The 21,475-nt window shown below is 34.8% G+C and overlaps 1 long non-coding RNA gene across 1 annotated transcript in view; it reads right to left on the bottom strand.

The window, feature by feature from the left end:
- Positions 1-223: 223 nt before the first annotated feature.
- LOC124236648 (uncharacterized) overlaps positions 224-21,475 on the bottom strand; it is a 66,479-nt gene continuing 45,227 nt past the window's right edge. Inside the window, exon 4 of the long non-coding RNA XR_006887823.1 lies at positions 224-645. This is a non-coding gene — a long non-coding RNA (uncharacterized LOC124236648). The remainder of the gene's footprint in view (positions 646-21,475) is intronic.

Genomic DNA, 21,475 nt, shown 5'->3' with positions numbered 1-21,475 from the left:
ATCACGGGCTATGTTAAAACATGAGCAAACTTGTTATTAGTTCAATCAGCTCTTGTTGTTACAGATAGCTTAGTCACCTAAAAATAAATAAATTGATTAATTTGAATGTAGGACACCATCTTTCTGCACACTCACACACTTAGAATGGCAAGCACGAGTGTGAATTCCAAAGGAAATGCTCTTGTATATTTTTTCAAAGAAGCAAAAGCTGGTTTTCCCATTCCTACTGTGAGCTACTTTGAACATCTTTTCCGATGAATGTGCCAATTTGGTGAATGGTGTGAGCCAAGGCTTGCTGATTTCAAAGCCAGCTTGCATCACCGTGAATATTTCATTTCTGTTTTTTGCATGCAGGATCAAAATGATGAAAACTGACATATTCTCTTATGATCTAGAAAACACTTAGTTTTGGGTCGAGAATCACTGACAACTTTACCAAATGTTTTCTTTAATGCCGTGTTTTCACTCACTCACTCACTCACTTGGAAAGCTTGAATTTATTATCGTCAATCTTTGCATTTACCTCAATCTGCTCAGCTGGGGGCTTTGGGGACCAGAAGCTGTGGTATAAGGAGCAGGCAGCTGGCAAGGGCTGTTTTGTGGCTGCAGTTCATGACAGGTCTCCAGCCTCAGTGAAGAGTTTTTCTAGAAATCCAAGGCAAAAGCAGAGTCACAAGAATGGAACAATTATTATGCAGAAACAAAGATATTTAAGAAAAAGTTGTAACCCAAGTATGTGAGCAACAAAGATTTGGAAATTAAAACCCATCCCCTGATGGAATCTGAGACCACTGATAGCAGAGTCCCTGGCAATCCTAGGACCAGTCTTGGACTTGACTCGGTCCTTCCTGGCTATGGAGCCTCATGGAAACTCTGGGACCCCGATTTGTCTAGAGTTTCTAATTAATAATTTGGATATCAAATCTATAGTTCCTTTTACTAAAGGAAACTGCAGTCATATTATGTTAAAGCAAAAGACCCATGAGCCTTTAGGAATGCAACTATACACAACAGGGATAAATATCTAGATAATTTAAGCCGCCCATTTTTCTCTCTGCCAAAAAAATCTGTTGATGGAATAAATACACTCATTTGGTTTGAATTCTACCAATTAACTAAAAATATTGTACCACTTCTGATTCATATTTTGCCCTTTGTGTGTAGATTTGGTGTTTAATTTTTTAATGTAAAAATTATTGCCTTACCATAGTTCTATCCTCAACCTTTCTGCTCTCCCTTATACTGTCTCCATTCAAGAACTTCAGAGACCTCAATTCTTTTCCACCAGGCAAATGACTGGTCAATTTCTCTAACCCTGACCTCTCTCTCAAGCTCCAAATTATTTTATCTCTAACTAGCTTCTATCATCTCCCCCTCAGCTGCCTCACAACGGCAGCTTATAATTAATCTATTTTTGACAAGCTTATTCTGTAAAAAAAAAGGCACATATTAGTACATTTTTTCATAATTAGATGACTTTTTATTGCAGTCCAAAATGAGCCTTCCCATGAAAATCTATTCTTTCCTTGGCCATCTATTAAAGATTACAGTAAGGATAAGGGGCAGGTGATCAATCATACAGTATCAATTCAGCTGTCCCTCTCTTGGTTGCTTGGTTTGATTGGTTTTTTCTTTCAATTTTGGTTATTATTTAACATAATCATGCACTTGCTTTGGCAACGTATAAGTAAGGGTTAAATGTGCAAAAACAATGAAGAAAAGGAAGGAAGGAAGGAAGAAGGAAGGGAAAAAGGAAGGAAGAAAGGAATTGCCTGAACCTTTTATCCTATCCATCCACTTTCAAACTGGCTAGGAGTAGGGAAAATAAACAGTGTAGAAACAGCAAACTGAAGTTGAAAGAAAATGGAAAAAACATCCCTTATTCCTAGTGTTCCTTAGAGTTTTTAGAATCAGAAGAGAAATAGCAGGCTCTTTACAAATAACTATGCGTACATAGATTTGGGCATTAGTCTCCCGGTGTATGGATCATTAGTGACTCTATCTCAGGATTTCTCAGCATCGGCATTATGAACATTTTGGTCCAAATAATTTTTTGTTGTGGGGCACTGTGCATTGCAGGACACTTAGCAACATTCTTGGCCTCTGCTCACTAGATGCCAACAATATTCCCAAATTGTGACAAGCAAAAATGTTTCCAGACTTTGCCAAATGTGCCCTGAGAGGCATAATTATCTCCAGTTGAAAAATCCCTTCTCTCTTGAAGGCAGATGATGGAGAAGGCTATGATTCTGCCCAGTACTCAGGTGAATGGTTTCCCATCCTGGTTGCTCATTAGAATCACTGAGGCACTTAACAAAACTAATACTTAGGCTCTATCTCCATAGATTTTCATGTAATAGTTTTCTTTTGGAGCCTGGGATAGGTATTAAGTATTTAAAAATTCTCTCCAGGTGGGGCTAATACATAACCGGCATTGAAAACCCTGGACAGAAAGAGTTTGCTAGCCCTAACATGAGCCCTCATGCTAATGAAGAGAATATATTTCTGTACTCTGAAGTCATTGAAATTTTGGAGAATTATATTCACAGCACATGTTTCATTTTTATGAATTTGTGCATTGGATATCTTATGTCAGCACAAAATAAATCACTGAAATTTGTAAAAGTCTCCAAAACATCAGACATTCAGTATGTTTTACATGGAAGGATATCTTGAATTAAATTTGGTGACACATTAAGTATTAAGCAAAATTGTGTACATGGACCAAAAGTTTCTTTACTCCTTGTACAGGATTTCACTTTATCTAGTGTTAAGTCAAGACAGGAAGCCAACTCCCCAACACGTGTTGGAAGGAGTGGCTGGGGGGCTGGACAACACATTCCAATATAATGAAACCGCCAATTTATTTCTTGTCAAACTGCAATTTTCTCTAAAAGGCATAAACTGTATTAACTTGACAGATACTCAAACCATTGTTAAAAAACAATAAAAAGAAAGGAAAATACATCTCAAAGTCTATTTTATACCTAGATATTTTAAAGATAATAATTTGAAATCAATGTGGTCTGTGAATTTAGTCAACTCACTTGTTGAATGTATTTTCATTTCATTGGATAAAAATCTGACCATCCCTCTATTTTTTTCTTATCTAGTGACCTTATATTTTGGCACCTGCTTATATTAGTAGATACTTTGTTTCCTAACAGATTTTCAGTTTTGCTCTAAATTTTCTCTGAAGTTTTTTGTTCCCATCCTGTCTTATTTGGATCATCAACCAAAATTTACAAACAGCTAAAAGCCTCAAACTTCTGTGAATATCAATAATTTAAAGAGATATTACAAAAAATATGACAATATTTAAGTGTAATGTCAGTCTTCTGGAAAAAAATGTTTATTTAATGAAGAATTCCTTAACTGTAAGAAGTTGTCAGGGTTATGTAATAAAAATAAGTGCATTTTAAAGTATAATATGCATTTTAAAACCTTTAGTATTCTTTCTACGTGGAACACATAATCTTAAAATTAATGATGAGAATACCCAAACTTATGACATCTAATGTGCAATGTTTCAGACAATTTTATTGATATCATGCTAAAACTACTGCCACAGCAGTGCTAGATTAATGGTGTTGAGTCAAGTAATTGATCACGAAGCACATACACATTCTTATTATTTGCATATTTGCAAGTCCCACTGCGAGAACATGTGTGAGAGTCCATCACATCTTTATCATTGAAGAATCATGATGATTAATTTCAGCAGAAGGTCTCCTTATGGGAGAATCCCAAGTCTGACATCCGCATTTGGTTGATAGAAATTAAATACAGATTTTAAATATAAATCAAAGTGCATCAATGCCATAAAATGTTAATAAGCGGAAATTCTGTCAGTTGTTACCGATAATAAAAAAGTCTATAAAATTGTATTGACGGTTTTTGTCCAGTTTGATGTCGCATTTTCTCAACTGCAGTAATATTGCTAACCTGTACTGCATAACTCAAATCTTTATCATAACATTCTTCAGGGAAGGTACTGCGGTGTTTGCTATTATTTTATAGTTTTAGCTTTTAGTTCAGCAGGAGGGGGTGATCATGCTGATTTTGTGACCTTCAAAAATTTGAAATGAGATAAGATAGTAACAAGAAAAGATAAAAGTAGAAGTCAATCCCAATCTTGAAGATCTACTAAGCAACATTAAATGTAATTCTATTGATTCTTGTGTTTTGTTATTTATTTAACGTAATATATGTTGTCTCCTTGTTAATACTTATTTTCTAGTGTAAGCAAAGCAAGGATGAGTTGCTTTCAATAATTTTAATTCGTTTTTACATAGTGCATTACTGTATAAACTTTATGGTTAATGATACATGCAAATAATTTTCTTTAACGTTTTGTTTATGTTGCTTCCTACGTGTAGTACAAACAAGCATTCCACACATGGAAACCTGATATAACAGGAGCATAATATTGTTTCTGAGTGCTGGTGGGAACTTCCCTCACCAGAAATGATTCCCGTGTGGACAGGAAGCAATAATCTGAGATTCTACTGCAGGTCTGGGACATCTAAGACACACTCTAAACTATTTCTTTCACAAAGTCTTTGCCTTTTTCCCAGGTCCCTTTGACTCAGAAGTTATCATTCTGTAATATCAAAAACATGATGCATTCTTCAGCATTTTAATTCAGGCTAGTTGGCTTTTGTGAATTAATGGAATTTGAGAGGACCATTCATTCTTGTCCTTTTATTCCTTAATTTTCCTAAGAAAAAACTAGCTGTGGCCTGTAGGGTGATTCTTTCTAAGCTTCTCGGGGAGGAAGTTCTTTCTTGTGGATAATTGCTCTAAAAATCAGAATGAAAGCAGAACTGCCATTTACCTTCCTACACACTTATTTGTTCATTCACACATTCTCCAAGTATTTATTCTAGGCTATGAGGTACATATATATTTTAGTCTTTCTATCAGTGAACCAAAGCAATGGTTCTTTTCCTCATGAAACTTATAGCCTGAATCTTCCTTTTGTAGCACTTCTACTCTGTGTTTTAGACTCAATTTTAGTATCAGCAGTTACAGATGGCGGCCCAAATTTAATTTTCTGTCATTTCTTGTGATATATTATTTATTTTTCTTATTTAAAAGTATTTTTTAAAAACATGACAGTTTAAATAAAGGCTACCACCTGAATACAATTCTGCAAATGCAAGAATCTTCAATTTGTGATTGATATCATTCTTCACACATAACAGTTTGAGAATCAGTATCATGATACTTATTGGCGGGAAACTTGAAGGTTTTCTGTTAAGATCAGGAACAAGGACAAGATATCCCTTCTCATCACTCCTTTTCAGCATCATGCTGGAAGTTCTAGCTAATCAATGAGACAATTAAAGGAAACAAAAGGTATACAGATTGGGAGGGAAGAAGTGAATTGTCTTTGTTTGCAGATGAGATGATCGTCTATGTAGAAAATCTGAAAGAATAAACAAAAAAAGTCTTGGAACTAATGAGTGATTATAGCAAGGTTGCAGGATACAAAGCTAATAAATAAAAATCAATTGCTTCCCTATGTACCAGCAATGAACAAGTGGAATTTAAAATTAAAAACATAATACCATTTACATTAGCATCCAAAAAAACGAAATACTTAGGGATAAATCTAACAAAATATGTAAAAGATTTATATGAGGAAAACTACAAACTGATGAACAGAATGAAATAAACACTAAATAAATGGAGGGGTATTCCATGTTCATGGATAGGAAGACTCGATGTTGTCAAGATGTTAGTCCTTCCCAACGTGACCTATACCTTCAGTGAAATCCCAATCAAAATCTCAGTAAGTTGTTTTATTGCTATCAACATGCTGATTCTAAAGTTTATGGAGAGGTAAAAGATCCAGAACAGCTAGCACAATATTGAAGGAGAAAAATTTGGAGGCCTGACACTACCTCACTTCAAGACTTACTGTAAAGCCACAGTAGTCAATACAATGTGATATTGTTGAAAGAAAAGACAAATTGATCAAGGGAACAGGATAAAGAGCCCAGAAACAGACCCACATACATATAGTCAATTGATCTTTGACAAAGGAGCAATGGCAACACAATGGAGCAAAGACAGTCTTTTCAACAAATGGTGCTGGAACAATTGGGCATCCACATGCAAAAAAAATAATAATAATAAAATGAATCTAGACACAGATCAATACACTCATAACAAAAATTAACCAAAATGGATCACAAACTTGGATGTAAAATGGAAAACTATAAAACGCATAGAAGATAACCTGGAAGAAAACCTAGATAAGCTTGGATATGGCAATGACTTTTTAGATATGTCACCAAAGACATGATCTATGAAAGAAATAATGGACAAGCTGGATTTCATTAAAATTAAAAACTTAACAGACACCTCATCAAAAAAGATGTATCAATTTCAAATAAGCATATGAAAAGATGCTCCACATCATACGTCATTAGGGAAATGCAAATTAAAACAACAATGAGATACTGCCATACACCTATTAGAATGGCCAAAATCTGGGACGCTGACATCAAATGCTGGCAAGGATTTGGAGCAATAGGAACTTTCATTCATTGCTGGTGGGAATGCACAATGGTACAGCCACTTTGGAAGACAGTTTGACAGGTTTTTACAAAACTAAACATACTCTTATCATACAATTCACCAATCATGGTTTTCAGTATTAACCCAAAGGAGTTGAAAACTAATGTCCACACAAAAACCTGCACATGGATGTTTAGAACAACTTTACTCATAATTGCTAAAACTTGGCAGCAACCAATGTCCTTCAGTAAATGAATGGATCAATAAACTGTGGTACATCCAGACAATGGAATACTATTCAGCACTAAAAAATAAAGAGCTGTCAAGCCATGAAGAAACATGGAGGAAACTTAAGTTTCTTTATTAAGTGAAAGAAACTAAGCTGAAAAGCCTATCTGCCATATAATTTCAACTATATAACATTCTAGAAAAGGTAAAACTATAGAGACAGTAAAAAGATCAGTGGTCGTCAGGTTTTGGGTGGGAGAGGGATGAATAGGCAGAGCACGGAGGATTTTCAGGACAGTGAGATACTCTGTATGATACCATAATGATGATAGAATATGCAACTCCAAGAATGCACCATAATGTAAACTATGGACTTTGGGTGCATATGGTATGTCAATGTAGGCTCATCATTTGTAACAAAATGATGACATCTAATAAGTATTTGCTCAGTAGAGGTATATCTATTTAAAAGTCAATTTAAATAATTAGATTATCAAAAGGATGGCCAAAATGAATATTAACTGTTAAAGGGATCCATAGAACAAAAAATATCTGTTAAAATTAGTTCACATATATTAGTTTATTTTTAGTTATCATTTAATTATATCACTTCCCTTCAAATTAAAATATTTAAATGCAAATGTAAATATAATTTTTAAAACTAAAATCCTCTGGTGATTTTTAATGATTATGAAAAATAAAGGTGCTGACCCCCTCATGTGGCAGTTGAGTTGGGCATGTTGCACTTTGGCAGCCTAGTTTCTCGGGTTCAGATCTTGGGCACGGGCATACACCACTCATCAGATACTCTGTGGCAGCAACGCACATACAAAAAATAGAGGCATAGATGTTGTGCCAATCTTGGCACAGATGTTGGCTCAGGGCTAATCTTTTTCAGCAAAAGTAAACAAATAAACAAATTATTGAGTTTTTCCACTTTAAAGTAAATATATACATTTGTTTATGTCATTCAAAAATTTCCACTTGATACTGATATAACTATAAGCATTTGTATAAAATCATACTTTATATAATACATTCCCTCATTTGCCATAAACCTATTAAGCAAAGAAGGTGCAATTACCCCCATTTATATGTTTCATTTTTTCCCTTAGCATTCATTGTTTTAAACTAATACACACTTTGCCTATTCACTGTGTGGATTTTTTATTTTCTGCATCAGAAAATGGCAGTGAGTTTTGTCTGATTTGTCTCTCTGTCACCTGGGCCACTGTGTATGGCAGGCTCTCAATATTTAATTTTAGAATGAAGAATGTAAGAAGAAAAGAAGGAAGGAAGGAGGAAGGAAGAAAGGTAGGAAAGAAGGAACAGTCTTCACCAGTGCCATGCATATATCTGTGCAGTGCTATGAATTAGTAGAATTTAATTAGATGGCTTTAAGATCTTCCTGAAATAAAGAGATGTTTTCGACGATCCCTTTCTGAAGGTGGCCTTCATTTATAGGGAAGACAGTAGTCTACCACATATCAGCAGTTTTCTCCTAAAGCATAAGTCACAGTCGTGTCATAAGAAATTTGCTATCATTAACAATTAAAATATCTAAGTATGTAAAAGTTTTATTTAAAAAATAAATTAATTTAAAATTAATTAAATAGGAATTAAATTTTTAAAAATATTTGAGCAGATTAAAAGTTCTCTGTCTAACATATATCATTCTTATTCACCTGCTGATATATTTGCTAGAGAGAAAAGAGTGTAGAAGCTCTGTGCATAACACTGGGGTCATCCATGATTGATGACTGCACACACACACAAAGAAGAAAATTACAGGATTTACTGAAATGTTTACTCCTCTATTGTTATTTTGTACATGACCAAACACCTCTACATTTTGACATATGATACATTTTTATCCTCAGTTATTTTTAAACTTCTTTAAGAATTACGTTGTTCATCCATCTTGCCTATTACATATTGATTTCTCCAAATGTCATTATATTCCTAAATTTCACTATAATGGGATGTGAGGCAAATGATTGTAGCCATTTTGGTACTTCCAAAAATGCAGACTTGTATAGAGACAGTCTATCAGTACATTAATAACCTTCTGTATTCTTTTGTGTTCACAGAATAATGAAACATTTGGACATCCAATCTCTTTTGGCTTTATCAAACATGTAATTGATATATAAATATTAATATAAATAGGATGCACAATGTTCTTGGGAATTAAATAAACTTTTAAAAAAGCATGATGAATTATTTTAAAAAGAATAAGAATAGTCACATGATGAATGAAGTCTTATCAATTGCAAACATTCTATTTTCCCTCAGACACTCCTTGAAAGTCCCTCTTTGATCTTGTACTGTGCATGCACATGAGTTCAGGCCAGTTACCTCATGACAATGTGTAGTCCTTTGCACTTTATATAAATTCTGATTTTCTTCCTAACACAGGTAAGGTGAAGAAAATTAAACAATTTTGATATCTAGATTTTTTTTTTAAACAGAGGATCTCCTTTGCTTTTTTCGTTGTTGTTGAGAAAGATTTGTCCTGAGCTAACATCCACTGCCAATCTCCCTCTTTTTGTATGTGAACCACCACCACAGCAGGGCCACTGACAGATGAATGGTGTAGGTCTGCACCTGGGAAGTGAGCCCCAGCCACCGAAGTGGAGCATGCCAACTGAACCACTAGGCCCACGGAGGCTGGCCCTTGCTATCTAGATTTTGAAAACAGAAGTCTGTTTGTGGGGACGTAGTGTGTCCCTCCCTTCAAAGGGGCAGAATACCATGTTGCCAGGTGAGCAGGGACTAGGCCATCAGCCGGTGTGCCTCAGGCCTCTTCCGCTTAGTTTCTTATTCTCCAACAGGCTAGCTTGGATTTGTTCACATGGTGTCTGGCTTTTAAGAGCAAGAAGGGGAGGGGTGTAATTTGCAATCACTTTTCAAGTCTCTGTATCACATTTTTTCCTGTCCCACAGGCTAAAGCAAGTCACTTGGCCAATCCCAGATTCAAGGGATAAAGAGATAAACTTTATCTCTTGATGAGAAGAAAAGGCAAATTGCATTCCAGTGGAGCCTGCATACAAGGATTGGAATGATTGGTGGATATTTTTGCAATCCACCACATATGCCAGCCCTATCCCAATAGGTCTCAGTGCCATCTCTAATCTCAACGTCTCTCATGCAAGGGTGGGATGTGATCATTGCATTTGCTGCAAACTGTCATTTAAACCGGGCTCTGGATCAACTATTGAAGGAAGTCTGATTGGGAAAGTTTCTTAGCCTTAACTCCTTGAAGAATATTATATAAACTGCTGTATAGAGGAGATTTAGCTCTTAATATTTGGGTTTCCAATTTAAACATATAAGTAGCTAAAATACCAATTAGTAAACTGTTGTTTTCCTTATCCATAGTATAAAATCGAACATAATTTATTGCTTCTACTGAATTCTAAGTTGCTGTCTCTGCCACTTCTTTCAAAATGGCAGAGATGTATTTTGAGGCTTAAGCTTTGATAAAGACAAGAATCTTGCTTGGTCCAACTCGACTAAAATATCCCACCCGTGTTTTCCAAAATTAGAAGGACTTCAGAGTTTCCGTAACTGTGGATGCCAAAGGCTAACCATGAGAACCACAGGAATTTTAGCAGTAATGACAACATGCTTGATTTGGAGTTTCATATTTAGCAGCTCAGAATTTTATTTTGTAAGATGTTTTGAAAATGCATTTTTCCATAGGAAGCAAATATCAAATATATCTTTCTCTCAGACAAGTCTCTGATGCCCACAGCATGTTTTAAAAAATGAGGCTCTTTTCTTGAAACTGTAAAACTTTCAAAAATAATATGTCTTCTTTTCTTTTAGCTCTTCCTTTAAAAATATATTACGCTAGACTTGAGTCTCAAGAGAATGAGTCAACATGTGTAAGCTGGTATAAAGTATTTTAGGCAACCTGACATGTACGTGGTGTGGTGGGAGAAATACTGAAGTTTCTAGGCACTGCTTTCTTTCCACAAATAGACCACTAAAATGGATTGTGGACAGGGCAGAGCAAGGATAAAGCAGAACTAAAGCTGCAGATATACGATTAAGGAGGTTCCATAGTATGTTCAATTGCTTTTCTACAAGTCTCTAGGAGTCCATAAACATATTTACTTGATGTAAAAATAGATGGATAGGCCTCTGGCAGCCATATTACTTTAATTAGACAACTGCTAGAATATGATTCCTTTCCATTGGGAACAACCAAATCAACCTACCAAACCAAACTGACGAAAGCAAGTGTAAAGGACACTAATTGCATACCAGGCACAGGAAGATGAATGTTAACTATTTGAGAAGGGGGACAGAATTAGAATCAGGGTCTTTGGAGATTGTGTATAAATCTTAGTTGGGCCACTTGTCATCTGTAGGGAAAATATACTCACTGCTATCCTAAATAATCTCGTGAATACGTTGATTTACTTAGTCACTCCCTCCACAAGAATGAAAAAACAGAGTGAACCTTGCCCTTTTACCCACCTAACACATAATGTGTTTCATTAACATTTTTACAACAAATGTTTTTAAGGTTTATATTTGTAATTTTTTAAAACGTTAAAAAAAAGAAATCAAATTATATGAAGGAAGGAGATCATGACAAAAAATTTATTTAGAGCTTCCAAGGTGTTAAAGAAAACAAATTGAATTATGGAGAATTCATTTCTCCATGAAAAAAGCTACAGATTTTATTATATTTTCATTCTTTTTTTATTGAGATATAATTGACATGTAACATTATATTAGTTTCAGGTATATAACATAATGATTCGATATTTGCATATATTGTGAAATGATTGTTACAGTAAGTCCAATTAACATCTATCACCATACATAGTTAAAATTTTTTTCTTATGGTGAGAACTTTTAAAATCTGCTCTACCAGCAATTTCATATATACAATACAGTATTATTAAGCATAGTCACTATGCTGTATATTATATCTCCAGGACTTATTTATTTTATAACTGGAAGAAATTGCATATTTTAAATGATCAAAATTAGTAAAATCCTGTCATTTTTGCAAATTAAGTAATGTGTCACATTCACAAAGGAAAGGGGTCTTATTCGAGGGGCTTTTCATGTGGTCTCCCATTCTCCACTCACATAGCACCTAATCTTGACTTCCAATATTAGTCGAATTGGTATGCTCTTTATTTTAGAGGGAGTTTGAGATGTAGAGGGAGGTGGGGATGGATATGGGAGGAGAAAGAGATATAGAGAAGGAACAGAGTTTGAGGTCAAGGTAGAGGTCCAAACGGAGATGAAGATAGAAAGCAAGACCAATAGAGATAGAGACAGAGACTGATATAAACATTGGTATGGGTATGACATATAAAACACCTAAGCCTATGTTATAAAATATCATTAATAACATAAGAGAACCTGAAGAACTGGAAATTTTCTACTGTTACTCTCATATGATCTCATATCCCCCAAGGGTTCCTTCTCTGCCTTCTTGCTAAACCCAAATTACCAACCAATGGTTTTAAGCATTGAGAGCATTTTAAGAGAGGATTTTTGACTAAATATTCCCAAAGCGGCCGAAGTTTGGCTGTCTCCCTTTGGTAATACTCTGTAAAATCCTTGCCCTCTCTCTCCCAAGACAGAACACTCTTTCAGGGGTATTTCCATGCCCTAGCCTTCTCAATTAAGGTTTTTATCTAACTGTTCTAGTTGACTTTCCTCTACAGTGTCTAGGCTTAGTATGCTACATTATTGTATTTATTATTATATAATTCTTGGTATTAATATTTCCTATTAATATAACATCTTCAGCTTTTTGTTCCAATGATAGATCTTTGAATCCTGACTTTTTTTTCAGATAATGTTTATCTGTCATCATCATCACTTTCTACGTCCCATCTCCCTTACCCATTTACTTCACATTGTAAACTATTCCACTGAAACACTGAGACCATTTCATGACAGATAACCCACTTTTGTCAGTGCTAATAAAAAAATACAGGTAATCTTTGGTTGAAGTAAACGAAGTCTCAATAAACATTCTTTGAGTGGATGAATGATTTCATTCACTAAAGCACAAATGCATAAACTGTTTCAACTCCAAGTAGCTGTGTAATACATCATCACACTGTGTGGACATAGGCAAATGCATGTGTGCTCTGCCAAAATACCTACAGTTGCCCATGAATTGCTGAGAATGTCCTAGTTTCTGCGGCAGGAGAACAGATCGACTGTCCTAGATTTAATATGAAGAAATTACTTCTGGGATAATTAGAATGTCAAAGAGCCTCCGTTACACAAGAAAACCTCACTTGATGATTTTATTCTTGCAATGCACTATCAAACATCCTTTGTAAAAGCCATAGCCTGGGTTTTTACTATCTAATATTTTCATACTCTCTTATGTGTGGGTTATAGATCTTTCTGTTGGAAAGGAAAGAAGATCCTCATCGAGCACATGTTCATTCTGTCCTGGAGGTTTGTGCATGGAAAATGCAGGTTGTAAATCTTTAAGGATTCAAAGCATATTCAAAGAACAAAGGCGACAACTGAGAGTATGACCTGGCTGCCCACTCATCCCTTCCCACTCCTCCCCCGCATTTCTCCCTGCTTGCTCCACCTAAAGGAACAAACAGAAACTTTTGTCCTTAGTGTAAAAATAATTGAGTCATTTTAAAATTTAACTTGAAAGCTGTGCTTCCCTGTTTACCCCTTAGTTCAAGTTATCAATAAATCAAGTCATAATCCACTAAAAGCTTCTAAGCTATTAAATGATTTAGGTTTAGTTTTCAATGAACTCATGTTTTATTCAGATTCTGAGACAAAAAGCTTCATATTTGCTTCATCAATGGATAAACCATTCCTCTCTTTTCACAAAATATTTCACTTAGACTTAGGTAGGAATTTTGAAAGTACGAAGAAGGTAAACCAGCCAGAGAGCTGTTTTTATGTTACATCTGCTGCATCTCACACTGCCAAAGACTGATTTCAATAGCTTTGCTCATTTTTGTTTAAAAAAAAAATAGAACTAAAACGATCTGAACTCTCTAAAGAAATAGGCTTTTCTCCACAATAAACTAGGAGGCAGAAAAGAAGCAAATTGTTATAAAGGGAAACTTAGGTGTGCCACCCATAAAAAGTGATAGTATGACAAATTTTAGGTGGCAAGCTGTTCAAACAAACAGATATCTCACACGTTTTGTTTTCAGTTTGTTTTCAAATGTGTTCAAGTCACTTTGTCACAGGCTGCTCACAATACCGTTCAAAGGACACTACCAAAAGCAATTTTTCCTAGAATAGGACCTAGGCCTTGGAAAAATGTTCTGAGGGAGAAATAGATTCTTTAAGGTACTGTGGCATTAGTTTCAATCTTCGTGAAAACAGTTTTGTTTAAAATCCTCTTTAGAATGTTCAGTTTTACAATATGTTTATTGTTTCTCAGACACAAAATGAAAGCAAGAGACCCTTAAAGAGATTAGAAAGAGAAAATGGGGATGTATTTTAAATTGATGTTTGTTTTACAGGCCTTCCATTTTTAGAATTAAAATGTTCCCTCATGGATTAATCAATGAAATGTTCTGAAATTTTAAAATAATGTATTTATTATATCAAGGAAATAACTAAAAAGTTGCATTTGTGTAGTTAATAGCAAGACTTACTTTCTCTGAAGATAAATTTAGGGTCAGAGAGGTCTCAATTAAATGTGAGAAGCAATAATTAATGAACTGATATTTTCTGAGTAGTCATGAAGAGCTGAGTTCCAGAAGACAAGAAAGAGATTTAGCCTTAGAAAAAGAAGGGATCTCATTTCATTATAGCCATGGGGAAGGAAAGGAAATGTAGGTAAATATATACCTGGTTCTAAAGTTTTGAGCAAAGAAGGGGAAATTCATACCTGTTGCTACAGAGCACTATGGAGAGAGCTGACTAGGGCGATAGAAGTATTAGTGTGCATTGCTGTGGAAAGATGGTTGGAGACCATGAAGTTCTGATTGCGCTAACAAAAACAGATTTAGAGAAGCCAGGTAATTTGATTCATCCAAAATTGAAATTTTCCTAGGCTGTTCAATGGTAAGGTAGAAGAAAAATGGATTTCCTAATAGCATCAAGAGAAAAAGCATCCAACAATGAAATCAAAGCTGAAAGGTAAAGAAGTGAATGTGAAACGGGAGGAGAGAGAAATAAAAAGCAGAAAGACCACAGGTGGGAGTCTCTATGAGGTCAAATCTTAGATGTTGTGGGTGTAACTGAGTGATAGGCATATATGGTGAGGATATAATAATTTTGAAGTTATTTCAGAAGCTAACAGTTCTGGGTGGTGACAACATGTATGCAGCAGATAGCTCAAGCATACTGAAGGTTAAGGGCCCTGGAGAAAAAGAGGTCAGGAAACAGGGAGCATCTCAGCTTTTGGGTAGATTTATCAAGTGTAGCTGAAGTTCTCAAGGATGATGGTTCAACTGGCGCTAGAGAGTGAGACCCAGAAGTATCCCCTGAAAAGGAAGCAGGAATGAGTCGAGCTCAGAGGAATGGTGAAGTCAAGAGGGAAGATGGCGAAGGCAGAAAAGAAGGGTAAAGAAACAAACAAAGCAAAATTCTTGAATAATGGAAACCATTTCTTGTGTTTTTACACACCTTAAGACATGATGCTTTCCTCAGGGTACCAACTCTGCTGTATGCTGATAATATAAGAATGACTCAGAATTGGAAAATTTCCCAAAAGGGAGAAGCATTCTTGAATGGACAAAACAAATATATGTAACGAGAAACTAAGAAACTATGGAGAAGAGATTAAAATGTTTTCGTGAAGAACTTCACACATGGATGAAGAAATTGGGCATACCTCGGATGAAAGTGGATACTTCCAGACTAGTGAATTTTTGTTTTTATGGATAGAGGACTATCTAACACTTACTACAGGACTTTATCACTGTTTCACACTTGATTAAACAACTATATATAGCCAATGAAACTATTTGCTGGAGAACTTGCATGGACTGCGTATAACCAATCAGCTGATCATGTGGATGTTCTAGGAGAATATTTGAAATTTTGGGTACCAAATGCATAGTGGCGACTTCTGGAAAAGAACACATTAATGCGTTACTTTTGAAGCTCCCACACAAGATAATTAAACAGAAAATGAATTATTTTCACATGGCTTCTATATCTTAGACTTGAGTCCGGGTTGTCTGTCTTTTTAAAGATTGTTTGATTTGGGGGCCAGCCCAGTGGCATAGTGGTTAAGTTCACTCACTCCACTTCAGAGGCCAGGGTTCGCAGGTTTGGATCCTGCATGTGGACATAGCATCACTTGTCAAGCCACGCTCCAGCTGCATCCCACATAAAGTAGAGGAAGATTGCCACAGATGAGCTCATGGCCAATCTTCCTCACCAAAAAAAAAAAAAAAAAGTTTGATTTGATATTTTTTTCTGAGAAGTTTTAAGAAAACTGATTTTCATGTGAGATTGTGAATAAATTTGTATTTAAAACATTTTCCTGATTTAGTTTAACTTAAGCAAGAGGAATGGTGCAAGACAATTGCATTGCTCTAAATTTTTAATATAAACTTCCACAAAAGTATTATATCTAGGAGAACAATCTACAAAAACATACAGATAAAACGTGTTTAGCCTTTAAGACAGATGGCCCTCTCAATCTTAACGCCTTATCAGCAGCAAGAGTAGATTCATCAGTAACCACATACAACCAAATATATGTCATGATTTTTCCTAAAAAAGAGGAAGGGAGAGACATCTTGCTTTTGAGTCTCTCGTATCATGGGATATATTCTCAGTTATTCTATTTTGAACAACAAAGTCATCTAAGCAACTGACAATTTTATGTGACTGGATATTTTTGTATTGGGGTTACTTATCTTGGGTGGGTATAATATTTTTGCCTAGTTCTTTTCATTGCTATTATTTACATTCTTTGCATGGTAGATATTATTCAAATTGATTGTATGCTATCTCAGTATTTTTCCTGTATGAGATTTCTAGGTTAAATCTGTCTGATAATTATCTCTACATTGTTAGTGGGAATGTACAATGATGCAGCAGCTGTGGAAAACAGTATGAAATTTCCTCAAAAAATTAAAAATAGAACAATCATATGATCAAGAAATCATATCCAAAGGAATTTAAATAAGTATCTCAAAGAGATCTCTGCACTCCTATGTTCATTTCAGCACTATTTACGATAACCAAGATATGGACCAAGTGTCCATTGAAAGATGAATGGATGGAAAAAAATGTGGTATACACATGCAATGGAATATTATTCACCCTTAAAAAAGAAAGAAATTCTGCCTTATGTATGCAACAACATGGGTAAACCTGGAGGACATTATGCTATGTGAAATGAGCCAGTCACAGAAGCACAGATAGGGCGTGATTCCACTTATGTGATGAATCTAATAGAGTCAAACTCATAGAAGTAGAGAATACAATAGTGTCTGCCAGGGGCTGGGGAGTGGGTAAAATGGAGAGTTGTTCAATGAGTATAAAGTTTCAGTCATGCTTAATAAATAATTTCTAGAGATCTGCTGTAAAACAGAGTGCCTACAGTTGACACAGTATTGTGCACTTAAAATTTGTTAAGCAGGTAGATCACATAAGTGTTCTTACACACACACACACACAACAAAGGGATACCAAAACACTTTGGGATGTCTTGTATCTGTCTATTACTTTGATTACATTGATGGTATGAGAGAAGTTCTCATATGCCCATACTCACCAAATTGTACACATTAACTATGCGCAGTTCTTTCCATACCAATTATACCTCAATAAAGTTGTAAAAATAATGAATGAATGAGTAGAATTTAAACTTTAGTCAATATTGAGAGACTTGGTAGAGGTCTCATTGAGGCCATTTTTCATCTAGAGGTGTGGATCCATGTCCTTCTGCCTCCTCCTTGCTCATCCGTAAACCTAATCTATGGTGTTCTTTTTTAACATTTAGGTCAATATTTCTTGATATTTTTATTTTGATGAAATGTTTTCCCTTGTCTTAACTTCACAGATATTTCCTATGTACTTCTTCATGAAATCTTCTTAGATTTACAGTTTTATATTTATCACTTAGATCTTTCAACCATCTGAAGGTCACCCTTACATAGGAAGGAAGATGGGGTAAAATTTATTTTTCTCCACGAAGTGACATAATTTTCTAAGCTATTAAAATTGTGTCTTTTTTCCCCATAGATTTTTAGTTTTATTATATGTCAAACTTCCATTTGTACCCCAGTCTGTTTCTAATTCTATTCTATTAATCTGTGCCTGATGCTACATCAGAAACATGTTGTATTTTTTGTTTCTTTGTTTTTAATTTTTATTACTATGTCTCTGTAGCAAGTTGTGTTCTCTATTACAGTGAATGCTCTCTCTTTGATCTTTCCAAAAAGTGACAATGACTTAGGGGCATTCATTTTTCTATATAACCTTTAGAATATTTTCAGTGTGTTCCACAAAAACATCCTGCTAAAAGTGAAATTGTAATTTGGCGGATGTGGTTGGACTTTGGTGGAGGGCTCCTCCAGCCCATCTGCAGACGCCTGTAGCTCTGGCCTACTTTTGTGACCTTTCCTCTGCTCTAGTAAGGAATATGTGCATTAGAAATTGTGCAGTTCTGAAGATCCTCTCATTGTAGCCACATTCAGAAAAATGTCACATTAATATCAAGGGGAAAATACGGAGAGAGATGAATCCTTTCATTACCGTTCAAGTAGTAGGATCAGAGTTTAATGCTAGTCGTGCACTGCTCAGTTGTATTTGATAGGATGGGAAGCATGTGATATTTTGGGAAAAAATGTATAAAATTCTATGTTTTCTAGATTTTTTATACATTACTGGCTTTTCTGCTCCTTTGAGTTTTGAAATACTATCTCCCTTGAAATTTCACTGTTGAAAAGAGGATATACAATATGCTTAGCTGCAACCTTTGATTTTTAAAAATTTATTAGCACAATTATGGTTAGAATGGAAACCACCCAATCTGACATGGAAATATCCTTCATATTGGAAACTGTATCATGCAATTTCTGTCTCAGATCATTTTTATTTCTGTAAAATCTTTTCCTTTTGTTATCTTCACATTTAATCAAAATTATCCCTGAGCATGTTTGATGAAATATTTGGGTATCTTTGAATCCTAGCACAGCTATTCCTGAGGGATAGACCACAGGAGTTACATTACCTGTGTCTTTTTGTTCTACATGGATTCGAGCTAGAATTGGGAGCAAATATAAACAGGATGAGGTTCAGGAGAAACAAGTTCATGGTAAATCAAGAAAATACAAATACAAATACCAAGCTGGACAAAATTACATTTGCACAAGCCTTTTAGAAAATGTTTGAATGATATAGTCACATGCACTCCAGGGAAAAATGAATCAGCACTTTGCTGTTTTAGGTAACAAAGTCATAAGGATGTAGTGATGTATTTGTAGTAGGAAATTGATCTGTTTGCCTGTTTTTTCAACCACTTCCTCATGGGAAGTAATCAAATCAACTGTTTTAGAAAAAAGTTTCCATCATCAGTAATTTTTTACTATCAGCAACAATGTTTAGGTTTCCTTTTTGTTTTCTAGGAGACTTTAACCTGTGTGTCTGTACCTAAGAAATATAAAATTATATAGATGACAATAGAAAATTATATTAAATCTTCTTAAACTCTATATACCAAATACTTATCTTGTTTCATTATGTCAATGAGTTTCTGTCTCCATATGGAAAATACAAGAAAGAAAGTGTGTATCATTAATGAAAAAGCTTCACTTTAAATTTAAAGAAAAGTAGAATAGAAGATCAGGAAAAACTGAATATATAGACATTTACTTCTTTAAGGGTCTCCTACTATTTTGCTATGTTAAGACAAAACTCAGATATGAGACAGTTAAAATATGATTATTGCCTCCAGAGTAAGGTAGAACATAACTTCCAATAAAAGAAAACTGTGGAATTTCTGCATTTTGCATTTTTTTCTTTTATAGCTATATAAAATCAGTAAAGAAAAAAAGGAAAAAGAAAAGGAAAATGTTGGTAATGCCTTAAATGAAATATTAGAGCTTGTTAGGGCCAATATTCCTATTATTTTCAAATTATGGTCGATTATACTGACGATATATTTAGTCTTAGTTTGAAAATCACTGGGGACTTATATTAGCTGAATTCCTCCTCTATGTAAATTGCACTTTATCAAGAACCTGCATATATATAGAAAAATTTAACTTTACAAAGTTTTTATGAAACGTAAATTGACTTATTGTTTAGAGTATGTTCAGAAATAAGGCATAAGAATGATTTATCTTTTCCCCAAACTCAACCAGAAATCCAAATCCTGGCTTAGTTTTTCATGGCTCTCCACTTAAGAATTAACCTATGTGAACATTGCACAAAATGAGTGAGGATAAATAATGAGTCTATTCCATTTTTCTAGCATTTCCTCTTGATACGAAAAGATCGTGTGTAGGAATATTTTAATTGAATACAGGGTGATAGGTATCATGGCCAGACACATTCATTTCTTATTGTCATAGCCCCTAACCTCCCCATAAAAAATGGCGGGCAGATTCCTGTGTGGTCAAATAGCTCTAGGTAACAAGGGATGGTTTTTCCCTCCTACTGAAAGTCTGCCAAACTGGTAAAATAGAGAGAGAATTTGAAAGATTATGGAAACTGAACGTGCTTCCTTTCACAGGTTTTGAAGTTATAGTCATTGTTTTATATTAATATTAGCTTTGAGTACTATTAGGAATGCATGGTAACCAATAGTTACTAGTAAAAAATATGCAAAATCAGGAATCAAGTATCCCATCCACTCAAGAAATCTTCCCTTTCTCTTTACTTTCCTTCAAATATGACTGATCTATCTTCATCTTTACATATTCAATTATTTACTAACAACATTTTCATTCATTTAATCTAATTTCTTCTCAATATTTTGCTTTTCATCTCTTATTATACTGAAACTGCTTTTATATCAGACACTAATGGTTTGGAATCACCAAATTCCATGACCTGTTCTGTGCACTAACCAATCTCTAGAGGCATTTGATACTGTTTAAATTGAACCCCAATCAATCACCTAAAACCCATTACTCACGGGAAAGCACTGAACAAGCTCCATCAATTTTATGCTTGCAATATTTCTCCTCATATCTTTTCCAAACCCAATAGAAATAACTTAGTTCTGAAACTCACTTGAATTATTGCAAAAATCTCCTGGCTTATATTTCTGATTTCCTTAAGCTCCTCCCCATTCTTAAAATAACTCATGCATACTATTGGGTTATAATGACAAATGCTCTTGTGCAAATGAACCAAATAAAATGTTTGATTCAAACTATCTAACCAGTATCTTGCTGAATTTATTATTGATATAGTTTACTTGTATATATTAATATATTTAATTGTATATATTCTGGATAGATAAGGCCTGCTCCCTTCCCTAGCAAGTTGGTCTTTGGCAGCCAAGGTATTGGCTCAGGCTCTTAGTACAAATAGGTTTTTTTAAGTTATAAAGGATAGTGAAGGGTGTACGTGTATTAGACGAAGAAGAGAGTGAAGTCCCAAAAGGAGAAGCCTTGCCTGTAGGACAGAATTGTTGGAGGAGAAATTTAATGTTATGCCTCTTGTTTCTTGTATAAATATTGCTTATTTGAAAATTCATGGTGGTAACCTATGTCAATTATATGAAATATGCACAAAGAGTAGACCAGAAGGAAATCTACTATACTTA

Source organism: Equus quagga, chromosome 3, assembly GCF_021613505.1.
Source record: "Equus quagga isolate Etosha38 chromosome 3, UCLA_HA_Equagga_1.0, whole genome shotgun sequence".
Taxonomy (NCBI): domain Eukaryota; kingdom Metazoa; phylum Chordata; class Mammalia; order Perissodactyla; family Equidae; genus Equus; species Equus quagga.
Note: the sequence above shows the minus strand (reverse complement) of the source record. Positions and strands in the feature narration are given on the sequence as shown.